Here is a 15,607-nt window from a genome sequence, read left to right on the forward strand (position 1 = left end):
GGCACTGCACCACCAGGGCTCCTTCCATAATGATTACGGTCAAGGAAACCATATAGGGCAGTTCCACTCTGTCCTATAGGTCACTATGAGTCGCACACGGTAACAGAGTGAACCTGAGATTCTGCATCTAGCAGATCCCATTGTTGCCGTTGCTCCTGATCCATGTACCACTCTTTAAGCAGCAAGAGTCTGAAAAATACTTAATCTGAGAGTGTGAGGGAACTAGAGATGAGGAAGAGGGGAGGAGAGTAATAATGGAAAAGGCTTGGAATCAGATGGCCGAGGGCTTTGAATATTACACATACTAAGACACATGAGCTATGGCGGCTAACCAGAAGACTAGCAGTTCCAATCCACCAGGTGCATCTTGGAAACTCTGTGGGGCAGTCGCTATGTGTTGGAATCGACTCAATGGCAATGGGTTTGTTTTGGTTTTTTTTTTTGGTAAGACACATGAATTATAGTTTCTAGGCACCTAATCTAACCATTCTAAATCAGTAAATTGAATTTAATCAGTTAAAAAACAAAAACATTGCTGTTGAGTTGATTCTGACTGATAGCAACTGTCTTAGTTATCTAGTGCTGCCATACAGAAATACCACAAGTGGATGACTTCAACAAACAGAAGTTTATTCTCTCCCAGTTTAGGAGGTTGGAAGTACATATTCAGAGCATCAGCTCCATGGGAAGATTTTCTCTCTCTGTCGGTTCTGAAGGAAGGTCCTTGTCTTCAATCTTTCCTTGGACTAGGAGCTTCTCCTGCCACTACTTTCTTGGAGGTATGAGGTCCACCTGTCTGCCTACTCGATTCTCTTTTATATCTCAAAGAAATTGACTTAAGACACAGCATAATCTGGTACATTGAGTCCTGCTTCATTAACATGGCTGTTGCTAATCCCACCTCATTAACATCATAGAAGTAGGGTTTACAACAGATGGGAAAATCATATCTGATGACAAAATGGTAGACAATCACACAATACTGGGAATCATGGCCTAGCCAAGTTGACATGTATTTTGGGGGGACACAATTCAATTCATAGCAGCGATCCTGTAGGACAGAGTAGAACTGCCCCACAGGGTTTCCAAGGAGCAGCTGGTAGATTTGAGCAGCCAGACCTTTGGTTAGCACACATAGCTCTTAACCACTGGGCCACTAGGCATAGATTTTTTTCAACTTTCAAAAGTCACCCTGTTCAGTAAAGATCCTAGGGCGGGAGTGGGCAGTAATGCTCATTGCTTTGTACTGTGCTTCACTGGTTTCAAACACCTGTGTTCTTGTCTATAATATCATAGTTCAAAAAGGTATGTGCTCTGACTTAAATTTGTAATGACCAATAACCAAGTAACACAAGAATTTTTTGCTTGATAGTATGGAGCTCTGGCAGTGCAGTCGTTAAGAGCTACGGTGAGCTACAGCTGCTAATCAAATGGGTGGTGGGTTGAATCCACAGCTGCTCCTTGGAAGTCCTGTGGGGCAGTTCTACTATGTCCTATAGGGTCGCTATGAGTCCGAATCAACTCAAAGCAACGGGTACTACAACGTGGCATTCTTAATTTACAAACCCAAAAACCTGTTGCCATTGAGTCAATTCCAACTCATGGTGAACCCAGGTGTTTCAGAGTAGAACGGCCTTCTACTCTGGGGTTTTTAGTGGCTGTAATCTGCCAAAAGTACAAGTGGGGTTTTTAGTGGCTGTAATCTGCCAAAAGTACATAGATCACCAGGACTTTCTCGTGTTGTAGCTGGGTGAGTTCAACCACCACCCTGTCAGTTAGTAGCCGAGAGCAAACCCTTTGTACCACCCAGAGGTCTTGAATTTTAATAGCAAATTGCCTTCATATTAAAATTTCACTAATTTAATTTACAATGTTAAAGGAATTTTTTAAAAGTAGTCAAGATAATATGAGACAGGCTGATAATAAAAATGCAACCCTTTTCTGGGATAGGCAGAGAAAAACAATATTTATTGCAGAGTGAATGTAAAACAACAGAATAAAATATGAGGGAAAACATGGCATCCTTTATTTACCTACTATTCACATCCTTTCCAATTTTTGTTGATGGACAAGCAGTCTTTGTATATTCTAGATATTAACCCCTTGCCAATTTTAAGCATTATAAATACCTTCTTTCAGTCTTCATCTCTTAACTTTGTCTATGGTGTTCTTCCCTGGATGGAAGTTCTTAATTTTGGTGTTATAAAATCAAAGTTAAGGATATCAATCCTTATGTTTGGGATTTTGACGTCTTGTTTAAGAGGGCTTTTTATACCCATAGGTCACAAATATTCTTCTGTATTGTATTATAGTTTTCTCCTTCATATCAAGGTCCATTGTACATCAACTTTGAATATGACAGGAGACAAGGAGGCAGCTCTATTTTTCTATATAAAGTAAGCCAGTTTTCAGCAAACTATCTTCTAAACCAGGAATTAGCATACTTTTTCTGTAAAACGCCAGACATTAAATTTTTTAGAATTAGTAGACCAGTCTCCTGTGGCAACTACTGAGCTCTGCCACGGTAGTGCAAAGGCAGCCATAGACAACACATAAACAATAAGCATGGCTGTGTTCAATGTGACATGAAATAGTGTTCTTCTTTTGACTTTTTTTAACCAGTTAAAAATATAAAAACCGTTCTTAGGTAAACCATAACCCACTGCTGACAAGTAGATTCCAATTCATGACAAAAAAACCAAACCCACTGCCGTCAAGTCGATTCCAACTCACAGCACAGAGTAGAAATGTCCCATAGGGTTTCCAAGGCTATCATCTTTATGGAGGAAACCCTGGTGGTGTAGTGGTTAAGTACTACAACTGCTAAACAAAAGGTTGGCAGTTCAAATCCACCAGATGCTCCTTGGAAACCCTATGGGGCAGTTCTACTGACTTATAGCATTGCCATGAGTAGGAATTAACTCCTCGGCAATGGCTTGGGGTTTTTTTTTTTTTTTTTTTTTAATCTTTAGACTGCCATATCTTTCTCCTGAGGAACAGGTGATGGGTTCAAACCGCTGACATTCAAGTTAGCAGCCAAGCACTTTACCACTGTGCCACTAGGGCTCCTTTTCTTAGTTCAAGGGCCATGCAAAAACAAGGCGGCTGGCTGGATTTTGCCCATAGGCCACAGTTTGCTGACCCTTTTTTAAAAATCTGTCCTTTCCCCCTTAGTTTATGGTTACAGCTTTATCCAGTCCCAAATATGCATGAATATATTTTTGAGCTCTCTATTCCATTCACTGGTTTATATATCAGTTCCTCTGATAATACCGTATTAATACCATTCTAGTTTTCTTTTTTATTTTTGCTATGAGTTTGCAATACGGCTTAAATTTGAATAGGGTGAATCCCTCCTCTTTTCATTTCTTTTCAAGCATGACTTAGCTATTTCATGGACTGCTTACCTCAAGAATTTTATAATTCACTTTTTGTGTTTAAAAAACAACTGGATTTTTTTTTTTTGTTCTTACACTGAATGTATAGATTAATCAAAAAAAAAAAAAAGACGGAAAGAAACGGAATCTTTACTGTGTTACATTGTCCCCATCCATAAACAGACCTCTGCAATTATTTGGATCTTCTTTTATGTGCTGTAATGAAGCTTTTGAAATTTTCTTTGGACAGTTCTTATGCTTTCTATCTTAGGATAATTCCTGGACAATTTATAATTTATAATTTTTCTTTTTGGTGTAGATTTTAAATTACAAGCTAGATTTGCTATCCTCAAATATAGTTCTTAAGGAAGATTATTAGATTGTTGTCAGTACTTTCAAATGAGAGGACAAACTACACTTTAGTAAAACCAGGTGATTTTTTTTTTTATTTCTGAGAGAGCAATCCTTGCATCACCAGATAGAATTACTCCAGTTCATGCAGTAAATGACTATTACATCTATTTAGTTCTTTATTTTTATACTCTCACAATCTCTGAATTTATCTGGGGATGATTTTCTTGGGTTAGGTTCTTCTTGTCTGAAAAATCCTGTCTTCAACTTTTTCTTTCCTGACTCTAAAGAAAAAATTTTTTTTTATTGTACTTTAGATAAAGGTTTACAGGACCAACTAGCTTCTTGTTAAACAATTAGTGTGCATATAATTTTGTGACATTGATTACCAACCCCACAACATGTCAACACTCTCCCCTTCTCGAACTTAGGATCCCCTATTACCAGTTTTTCGATCCCCTCTTACCTTCTAGTCCTTGCCCCTGGGCTGGCGTACCCCTTTAATCTCATTTTGTTCTATGGGTCTGTCTAGTCTTTCACTGAAGAGTGAACCTCAGGAATGACTTCATTATGGAGCTAAAAAGGTGTCCGGGGGCCAAACTCTTGGAGTTTCTCCAGTCTCTGTCAGACCAGTAAGAGAGTGTGTGTGTGTGTGTGTGTGTGTGTGTGTGTGTGTGTGTGTGTGTGTGTGTGTGTGTGTGTGTGTGTGTGTGTGTGTGTGTGTGTGTGTGTGTGTGTGTGTGTGTGTGTGTGTGTGTGTGTGTGTGTGTGTGTGTGTGTGTGTGTGTGTGTGTGTGTGTGTGTGTGTGTGTGTGTGTGTGTGTGTGTGTGTGTGTGTGTGTGTGTGTGTGTGTGTGTGTGTGTGTGTGTGTGTGTGTGTGTGTGTGTGTGTGTGTGTGTGTGTGTGTGTGTGTGTGTGTGTGTGTGTGTGTGTGTGTGTGTGTTAGAATTTTGTTCTACATGTTTCTCCAACTCTGTCCAGGACTGTCTATTGTGATCCCTGTCAGAGCAGACAGTGGTGGTAGCCAGGCACCATCTAGCTGTGCTGGACCCAGTCTGGTGGAGGCTGTGGTAGTTGTCCATTAGTCTTTTGGACTAATCTTTCCCCTGTATCTTTGGTTTTCTTCATTGTTTCTTGCTCCCCACAATGTGAGACCAGTGGAGTATCTTCTATGGCCGTTTACAAGTTTTAACACATGAGATGCTACTCACCAAAGTAGGATGTAGAACATTTTCTTTATAAATTATGCCAATTGAGCTAGATGTTTTCCAAGACCATGGTCCCCACAGCCCTCAGCCTATTTGTTATTTTCTGGTTTTTTGATTCATGCCAGTAGTGCTGGGGTGAGATGGTATCTCACTGTGGTTTTGATTTCTATTTCTCTAATGACTGGAAACCCTGGTGGTGTAGTGGTTAAGAGCTACGGCTGCTAACCAAAAGGTCCTAAGTTTAAATCCACCAGGCAGTCCTTGGAAACTCTTTGGGGCAGTTCTACTCTGTCCAATTCTGCTATGAGTCAGAACTGACCCCTTGGCAACGGGTTTGGCTTTTTTTTGGTAATGGCTAGCGATCTTGAGCATTTCCTCATGTGTCTGTTAGTTGCTTGAATGTCTTCTTCAGTGAAGTGTCTGTTCATTTCCTTTGCCCATTTTTTTTTTAATTAACTTTTATTAAGCTTCAAGTGAACATTTACAATTCCAATCAGTCTGTCACATGTAAGTTTACATACCTCTTACTCCCTTCTCCCACTTGCTGTCCCCCTATTGAGTCAGCCCTTTCAGTCTCTCCTTTCGTGACAATTTTGCAGTCTTCCCTCTCTCTCTATCTTCCCATCCCCCCTCCAGTCAAGTGTTGCCAACACACTCTCCAGCGTCCACCTGATTTAATTAGCTCACTCTTCATCAGCATCTCTCTCCCCCCCCACTGACCAGTCCCTTTTGTGTCTGATGAGTTGTCTTCGGGGATGGTTCCTGTCCTGTGCCAACAGAAGGTCTGGGGAGCTTTGCCGCCGGGATTCCTCTAGTCACAGTCAGACCATTAAGTATGGTCTTTTTATGAGAATTTGGGGTCTGTATCCCACTGATCTCCTGCTCCCTCAGGAGTTCTCTGTTGTGCTCCCTGACAGGGCAGTCATCGATTGTGGCCGGGCACCAACTAGTTCTTCTGGTCTCAGGATGATGTAGGTCTCTGGTTCATGTGGCCCTTTTCTGTCTCTTGGGTTCTTAGTTGTTGTGTGACCTTGGTGTTCTTCATTTTCCTTTGCTCCAGGTGGGTTGAGACCAATTGATATATCTTAGATGGCCGCTTGTTAGCATTTAGGACCCCAGACGCCACATTTCAAAGTGGGATGCACAATGTTTTCATAATAGAATTATTTTGCCAATTGACTTAGAAGTCCCCTCAAACCATGTTCCCCAGACCCCAGCCCCTGCTCCGCTGACCTTTGAAGCATTCATTTTATCCCAGAAACCTCTTTGCTTTTAGTCCAGTCCAACTGGGCTGACCTTCCTTGTATTGAGTGTTGTCTTTCCCTTCACCCAAAGCAGTTCTTATCTACTGATTAATCAATAAAAAACCCTCTCCCTCCCTCCCTCCCTCCCTCCCTCCCCCCTTCGTAACCACAAAAGTATGTGTTCTTCTTTGTTTTTTCTATTTCTCAAGATCTTATAATAGTGGTCTTATACAATATTTGTCCTTTTGCCTCTGACTCATTTCGCTCAGCATAATGCCTTCCAGGTTCCTCCATGTTATGAAATGTTTCAGAGATTCGTCACTGTTCTTTATCGATGCGTAGTATTCCATTGTGTGAATATACCACAATTTATTTAGCCATTCATCCGTTGATGGACACCTTGGTTGCTTCCAGCTTTTTGCTATTGTAAACAGAGCTGCAATAAACATGGATGTGCATATATCTGTTTGTGTGCCTTTGCCCATTTTTTAATTGGATTATTTGTCTTTTTGTGTAGGCGTGTTGGATTTTCCTGTAGATTTTAGAGATTAGACCTTCGTTAGATTTGTCATAGCGAAAATTTTTTTCCCAGTCTATAGGTTCTCTTTTTACCCTTTTGGTGAAGTCTTTTGATGAGCATGAATGTTTAATTTTTAGAAGATCACAGTTATCTAGCTTAGCTTCTGGAATCTGTGTGTTGTTAGTTATGGTTTGTATCCTGTTAATGCTGTGTATTAGGGCCTCTAGCATTGATCCTATTTTTTCCTCTATGATCGTTATAGTTTTTGGTTTTATATTTAGGTCTTTGATCCATTTTGAATTAGTTTTTGTGTATGGTGTGAGGTATGGGTCCTGTTCCATTTTTTTGCAGATGGACGTGCAGTTTTGCCAGCACCATTTTTTAAAAAGACTGGGCCTTTGTTGAAGATCAGGTGACTGTAGGTAGATTGATGTTCATCTGGGTTCTCAATTCTGTTCCATTGGTCAATGTATCTGCCATTGTACCAGTACCAGGCTGTTTTGACTACCATAGCTGTATAGTAGGTTCTGAGGTCAGGTAGTTCAAGTCCTCCTACTTTATTCTTCTTCAGTAGTGCTTTACTTATCTGGGGCCTCTTCCCTTTCTATACAAAGTTAATGATAGTTTTTCCATCTCTTTCTTTAAAGAATGCTGTTGGTATTTGGATTGGGATTGCATTGTGTTTGTAGATTGCTTTGGGTAGAGTTGACATTTTCACGTTGAGTCTACCTACACCTGAGCATGGTATGTTTTTCCATTCATGTGGATCTCTTTTGGCTTCTTGCAGTAGTGTTTTGTAGTTTTCTTGGTATAGGTCTTTTACATCCCTGGTTAGATTTATTCTTAAGTTTTTTTTTTTTAGGGACTGTTATAAATGGTATTATTTTCCTGATTTCTTTTTTGTTGTTCTCTTTATTGGTGTATATGAATCCAACTGATTTTCGCGTGTTTATCTTGTATCCTGCTGCTCTGCTGAATCTTTCTATTAGTTCCAGTAGTTGTCTCATGGAGTCTTTTGGGTTTTTTATGTACCTTGGAAACCCTATGGGGCAGTTGTACTCTGTCCTATAGGGTTGCTATGAGTTGGAATCAACTTGATGGCAACAGGTTTTTTTTTTTAAGTATCATATCATCTGCAGATAGGGAGTTTTACTTCTTCATTACCAATCTGAATGCTCTTTATTTTTCTTGCCTTATTGCTCTAGCTAGGACTTCCAGTACAATGTTAATAGGAGTGGTGATAAAGGGCATCCTTGTCTTGCTCATCCTTCTCTTCTCAAGGGTAATGTTTTCAGCCTCTTTCCATTAAGAATGATGTTTGTTGTTAAGCTTGTATAGATGCCCTTTATTATGTTGAGAAATTTCCCTTCTATACATATTCTGTTGAGAGTTTTTATCAGGAATGAGTGTTAGACTTTGTCAAATGCCTTTCTGCACCGATTGAGATGATCATGTGGTTATTTGATTTATTTATGTAGTGAATTACATTGATTTTCCAGTGTTGAACCATCCTTGCATATCTGGTATGAATCCCATTTGGTAGTGGCATATTATTTTTTTGATATGATGCTAAATTCTATTGACTAGAATTTTGCCAAGAATTTTTGCATCTATATTCATGAGAGATATTGGTCTGTAATGTTTTTTGTCAAGTCTTTGCCTGGTTGCTTAGTGCCTACGTGCTATGGCTGCTAACCAAAGGGTTGGCAGTTGAAATCTGCCAGGTGCTCCTTGGAAACTCTATGGGGCAGTTCTACTCTGTCCTATAGGGTCGCTATGAGTCGGAATCGATGGCACTGGATTTGGTTTTTGGTTTTGGTTTGGTATCAGGGTTATGCTAGCTTCACAGAATGAATTTGGAAGTATCCCTTCCTTTTCTATGTTCTCAAATAATTTGAGTAGTACTGGTATAAGCTCTTCTCTGTTTGGTAGAATTCTCCAGTGAAGCCATCTGGGCCAGGGCTTTTTTTTTGTTGGGAGATTTTTTTTTTTTTTATCTATTCAATCTCTTCTTTTGAAAGTCTGAAAGTCTGTTCAGATTTTCAACATCAGTTTTTGTTAATTTGGGTAGGTATTGTGTTTCTAGTTTGTCCATTTCCTCTAGGTGTTCAAATTTGTTGGAGTATAGTTTTTTGCAGTACTCTGTTATGATCCTTTTTATTTCAGTCAAGTCTGTTGTAATGTCCATCATTGCATTTCTTATTTGGGTTGTTTGCATCCTTTCCTGTTTTTCTTTTGTCAATTCGGCCAGTGGTTTGTCGATTTTGTTGATCCTTTCAAAGAACAAACTTTTGGTTTTGATGATTCTTTCTGTTGTTTTTCTATTCTCTATTTCATTAATTTCTGCTGATCTTTATTATTTCCTTTCTTCTGGTGACTGTGGGCTTCTTTTGCTATTCTCCTGCTATTTGTTTGAGTTGTGTAACTAATGTTTTGATTTTGTCCCTTTCTCCTTTTTTGATGTATCTATTCCTATAAAATGACGTCTGACCACTGCCTTTGCTGTGTCCCAACGGTTTTGGTATGATGTGTTTTCATTCTCATTTAATTCTAGGAATTTTTTGATTACATCTTTTAATTCTTCTATTATTCAGTTTCCATGCATTTGATTTTTTTCCTTGCTCTTCCTGTTGTTAATTTCTACTTTGATGACACGGTGATCAGAGAAGATACTTTGTATTATCTCAATGTTTTGGATTTTGTTAAGGGTTGCTTTGTGGGCTAAGATGTGGTCTATTCTGGAGAACGTTCCATGTGCATTAGAAATGAATGTGTACTTTGCAGCTGTTGGATGGAGTGTTCTATATATGTATATGAGGTCAAGTTGGCTGATTGTGGCCTTTAGGTCTTTAGTATCTTTGAGTTTCTTTCTAGATAGTCTGTCCTTTACCAAGAGTGGTGTGTTAAAGTCTCCTATTGTGGAACTATTTCTCTTTTCAGTGCTGTTATAGTTTGTTTTATGTATTTTGGAGCCCTGTCATTGGGTGCATAGATATTTATTACAGTTATTTCTTCATGATGGATTGTCCCTTTAATCATATAATTTTTATTTCTATTGTTGTATTAGTTTCTTAGGGCTACCATAACAAATTACTACAAGCTTGGTGGCTTAAAAAAATAGAAATTTGTTTTCTCACTGTTCAGTATGCTAGAAGTTCAAAATCAAGGTGTTGGCAGTGTTGTTTCCTTCCAGAGACTCTGAGAAGAAACTCTCCTATGCTTCTCCCCTAGTTTTTAGTGGTTGACAGCAATTCTTGGAATTCCTTGGCTTGTGGCAGCATAACCCAGTATCTCCTTTCATCTACACATGGTCATTTTCTTTCTGTGTCTTTTATCTACATCTCCCTGTCCTTTCTCTTATAAAAATCCCAGTCATTAGATTTAGAGCCCACCCTAGATCCAGGATGATTTCATTCCAAGATCTTTGACTAATTATATCTGCAAAAACCCTACTTCCAAATAAGGTAACCTTCTGATGTTCTCAGTGGACATGAATTTTTGAGGAACCTTATTCAACCCACTACAACTGTGATTGTTATTTTATTTCTGTTATGTTTCCTAGAGGATTGATAGTGGAGAAGAAGTTTAGTGAGTTTTTAAGTTGATTTTATACCCACCAATATTGCTGAATCTCTGATTAGTTCTGAGAATTTGTTGATTCTATCAGGTTTTCTTCTTAGGTCACTGTATCTGCAAATAATGAGAGTTTTATCTTTTTTTCTTCTAATCGATACACTTCTTTTTCTTGCCTTTACTACATCATTCAAGACTTTCAATACTACATAAAAAATAGCTGTGATATCAGACATCTTTACCTGGACTATCTTTAATGGACTATTTCTCTGTTAGGTAAGTTTACCATAGTTCTTTGATATAGCCTAGGAAATTCATTTCCCTGCCCCCCTGTTTTTCTTGGAGCTTTAAAATCAAAGTAGGTGTTGAACTTTATCAAGTGCCTTTTCTGCATCTTAGATAATTATGTAATGTCTCTGTTAGTTAATCAATGTGGTGAATTTCACTGATGAATTTTCTAGTGATTCACCGTCATTACATTCCTGGGATACATCATTCTTAATGATGATGCACTTTTTAAATATATTTCATAACCCAGTTCTTCATGTGAAACATGAGACAAGTTTTAATTGATTAAAAAATAAGAAAAATAAATTGTTTCAGGTTAGAAATGCTTTTCAGTGATTAGATAACCTGCATAGGTAAAAAAAAAAAAAAAATTCTATGAAGAAAGAGTTTGTTTTTCAAAGTAAATTAGTGACTTTAGGCTTTCATATTTCTGTTGCCTGCATGCAAACCCAGAAAAAGCTTTATTTACACTTGTGCCTCCATTTACCTGATTATAATGGCATTTCTAGTTTTCTACTTAAAAGTACTGTCAATTTTTACTTTGAGATCTTTTTAAGCAAATGAGCCCACTGCTTCTTGACGTCGACTCAAATATTACTCTCTTAATGAAGCCTTCCTGACTCTACTATTTAAAATTGCAATCCCTCCTGTGATGGTTAATGTTATGTGTCAACTTGGCTATGCTGTGATTCTCGGTGGTTTGCCAGACGTTGGACTGGCTGATCTTCCATAATGTAATATAATCACCCCTATGGTGAGATCTGATATAATCATCTCCATGATGAGATCTGCTATGAGCAGGAGATCAGCTGAAAGGGAGTTTCCTTGGGGGTGTGGCCTGCCTCCCATATATAAATGGATGTTCCAGCAAGGCTCTCTCTCGCTGCCTTGCTCTGGATATGCATCCGATTCATCCTCTGACCTCCAGTTCTTGGGATGTGAGACAGCAGCCTGCCACCTGACCTGTAGATTTTGCGTTCATCAGCCCCTGCAGTCAGGTGAGTCAGGAGAAGCCTCCAGCCGGACACCTGACCCATCGATTTGGGGATTTGCTGGCTGCCATAACTGCATGAGCCATTTCCTTGAATTAAATCTCTCTCTATATTTACATATATATGTTTCACTGGTTCTGCTTCTCTAGAAAACCAGACCTAAGACACTCCCCAATACTCCCTTCTCCCTGTTCCTCCCAGCATTTTCCTCCATAGTACTTAACAATCTGTAGCAGCACAGAGAGGCAAAGTGATGGGAAATAAGGAAAACCATTAAGATACATGGAGAATAAAGTGAAAAATTTGTCTAATCAGAGTCTCACTAAAAGACTAAAGAGGGAATGGGGCATAGACAATATTTGAAGAGATAACAGCTGAGAATTTTCCAGAACTGATGAAAAGTAATCCTCAGATTGAAGGGTTCCAACAAACCCAGAGCAGGATTAACATCAACAACAAGAACAACAGCAACAAAAACTACACTTGGACTCCTCATAATGAAATGAGAAAATACAAAAGACAAAGAGGAGATCTTAAAAGTAACCAGATAATTGTCATAATAGATTGGATTATTGTTTCAGAACTCTTCATTCATTCCCCTTATAAAATTATACACCCATACCATTTGCCATGTAATTCAGCAGTTCTTTCCACTATAAGCAAAATATACTTCCCCACTTCATTGGTAATGAGCTTGTCTACTTTCTTATAAAAAATCAGAAATTTTGTCATTATGTGCAGGTGTTGATTATATACATAAAAATTCAAAGAAATCGACAGGTAAATTATTACAATCAACAGGATAGTTTAATTTTGCAAAACAGCTGGACACAAAATCAATATATAAAGTCTGTTGCACTTCCATATATCAGCAAAAATGAGTTGGCAAATAAATTTTTTTAAAAAGGAATACATCTAAAAAGACTTACTGGAGATAATTGTAACACTTTATTAAAAGGCATTGAATATGACTAAATAAAGGGAGACATCTTCCATGTTTATGAATTGGAAGAATCAGTATTGTAAAGATGCCAGTTGTCCCTAAATTGACCTACAGATTCAAGGCATTGCAATCAAAATGTTACCAGGCTTTCTTTTTTTTTTTTTAAATCAGCTTAATAAGATGATTCTAAAATATGTATAGAAATGCTAAGGACCAAGAATTGTTAAGTTACTCGTAAAGAAAAACAAATGACAAGGTAGAGGAATTTTCCCTATCAGATAAAAAGGTATATTATGTCTATAGTAATTAATATAGTATCAGTGCAGCAACATACAATAGATAGCCCAGAAACAGACACATACTTATACAGACCTTTACTAAAATAAAGATAGTCATGCATGTAGGTAGGGAAAGGATGGACTCTTTAATAAATGGTAGTAATACAAAACATTAAATTAGGCACCTACCTCACACTGTACACAAAATTAAATCCTATGTAGATTAAAAAAACTAAATGTGAAGGCAACTATAAACTTCTTAGAAATATCAAAAAAGGAAGTCTTCATGACCTCAGGATTGGGGAGGGTTTCTTAAACAAGGCCAAAAATCACAAAACTTAAAGGAAAATATTAATAAGACTACATTAAAATTAAGAATCTTATGCATCAAAAACCACCATAAAGAGAGTAAAAACTGCACAATCTGAGAGAAGATATTTGTGGGACATGTAACTGACAGAGGAGTAATACCCAAAATGTGTAAAGGACTTCTGTAACTCTCTAAGAAAAAGACAATTCAATGGAAAAATGGACAAAGATACTGAATAAGCACATTACTCAAGAGAACTTCAATGGCCAATAAGTAAATAAAAAGACACTAAGCAGCTTAGAAATCAGGGAAATGTACATTAGAATTACAATGTGTTACCTATCGGATTGGCTAACATTTGAAAAGTCTGATAATACCAAACATTGGCAAGGTTGTAAAAACAATGAAACTCTCAGAAACAGCTGACAGAAGCTTAATTTGGCATCTCCTTTGGAAAAATTTCACATTTTTTCACATCTCCTAGTAAATCTGAATGTGCGTATACAATGTAGTTGTGTACCATCAAGTTGACTCCAACTCCTAGGGATCCTATATGACAGAGTAGAACTGCTCAAGATTCAAAGTGTTCAATGAGTGGTAACTATTTATTTTACCATATAATTATTTAATTATACCATGAAACCTACTCATTATAAAATGTCATTACCAATATTCCTTGGGTCATTAAAATCTCTGTGATAGGGTAAATAATGGCCTCCCAAAGATGCCCCCATATTAATCCCTGGACCTGTGAATGTGTTACCTTACATGGTAAAAGGGACTTTACAGATGTGATTAAATTAAGGATCTTGAGATGGGAGATTATCCTGGATTATCTGGGTGAGTCCAATGTAATCACAAGAGTTACTATAAAATGGAGGCAGGAGAGCAGAGAGGACAGGGCAATGTGATGATGGAAATAAGAGACTGGAGTGATGTGGCCACAGCCAAGGAATGCTGGCACCCTCTCTCTAGCTGGAAGAGTTAAGAAATGGATTTTCTCTTGGAGTCTTCAGAAAAAAACAGCCCTGCTCATACCCTAAGTTTAGCCTTATAAGACTCATTTTGGCTTCGGACCTCCAGAAGTATAAGAAAATAAATTTGTGTTGTTTTAAGCCAGTAAATTTGGGATAACTTGTTACAGCTTCAGTAGGAAACTAATATAATTTCTGTTTGAATGTATTAATTTAATTTAAAAATGGTATGCTTAAAAAAAAGATGAAAAATCAATATATGTATTAGGTATTTTAAAGCTTTATTGAAGTGATAAAACGTATGAATTCTTTAAAATAATGTGGCACCAGCAGAACTCAAAGTTCCCCTAAAAATAATTATAACAGACAACACAAATCCTAAAATGTCCATGTTGATGTCTATAAGCCCACTTACCTGGGGTTTCTCTCTTGACTAATGTGATCAGAAAGAGAAGGCCAGTCTGAACCCTGAGCTTAATGAAAAGTCTCTAATTTGAAGCCCCCCAAAAGGGATCTATCTGTTCCTGGCCACTTGCATCAGTCACTCTGTGTGCCTGCTAAAAATGCAGATTCCTGGCCCCTCCTAAAACTTGACAAATAAGAATCTCTGGTGGTATTATCTGGAAACCTGCACGTTTAACAGATCCCCCACTGATTCTTATGCCCACAAGCTTGAGAGTCATTGAGGGTGGAGTGGGCACAGAAAATCTGACCTCCAGATAAATCAGCGCCACCAATAAAATTCTATTCCTGATCTCCTCTTTGCTCTCCTAGACAGAAGCCAGTGTATCCTGGGAGAAGAAATGACTTCTATTCTCTATTCCTTCTTACAATTACCCTGATATTCTTTATGTACATGCAAAAAAAAAAAAAAAAAAACCATTGCCATGGAGTCGATTCCAACTCATAGTGACCTATAGCACAGAGTAGAACTGCCCCATAGGGTTTCTAAAGAGCACCTGGTGGATTTGAACTGCCAACTTTTTGGTGAGCAGCTGTAGATCTTAACCACTATGCTACCAGGGAGCACTAAAATGACAGGCTCATAATTTATCTGCCTACCCAGATGAAGCCATTGTACAGGTTTAGGGACAGTTAAAAAAAGTTAGTGGTGTCACTTTCAGGAAATTACAATAGAGTTATTCTCTTGTGGACATCATTACTAAAAATTAGATCACGGAACTTATCGGACTCCTGCTACAATAAGGAAGCTTGACTATCAGGAGAGAGACATGAAGGTGCCATGCCAGTGGCTAGAATTCCACAGCAGAAATATAATGACCTCAGTGCAGAGCAAAACCCTGGCCAAACACTGGGTCAGTGGTTTCACGTTTCCATTGAAGTATTGTGGCTAGTCTAAAAATCTCACAAGGAGAAAAGAAAAGGATTCTTCAGGTAATAAACAGAATTTCAAAATTCACGTTGTATTATAGTCAGTTCTAAAAATGACTGTGATACAATGTTAGAACTAAGCCAGAAAAAGACTAACTTAGTTGTTTATTTATTTACTTTCATTTTTTAAAAGCACTAACCCCAAACCTGATGGCT

The 15,607-nt window shown here is 38.0% G+C and overlaps 1 long non-coding RNA gene across 5 annotated transcripts in view; it reads left to right on the forward strand.

Annotated features, from left to right (window-relative positions):
- Positions 1 to 15,607, forward strand: part of LOC126073235 (uncharacterized) — a 34,925-nt gene that overhangs the window by 3,989 nt on the left and 15,329 nt on the right. For all 5 annotated transcript variants that reach the window (XR_007516690.1, XR_007516688.1, XR_007516689.1 and 2 more), the window contains one exon: positions 644 to 779. This is a non-coding gene — a long non-coding RNA (uncharacterized LOC126073235). The remainder of the gene's footprint in view (positions 1 to 643; positions 780 to 15,607) is intronic.

Source organism: Elephas maximus, chromosome 3 (assembly GCF_024166365.1).
Source record: "Elephas maximus indicus isolate mEleMax1 chromosome 3, mEleMax1 primary haplotype, whole genome shotgun sequence".
Lineage (NCBI taxonomy): Eukaryota > Metazoa > Chordata > Mammalia > Proboscidea > Elephantidae > Elephas > Elephas maximus.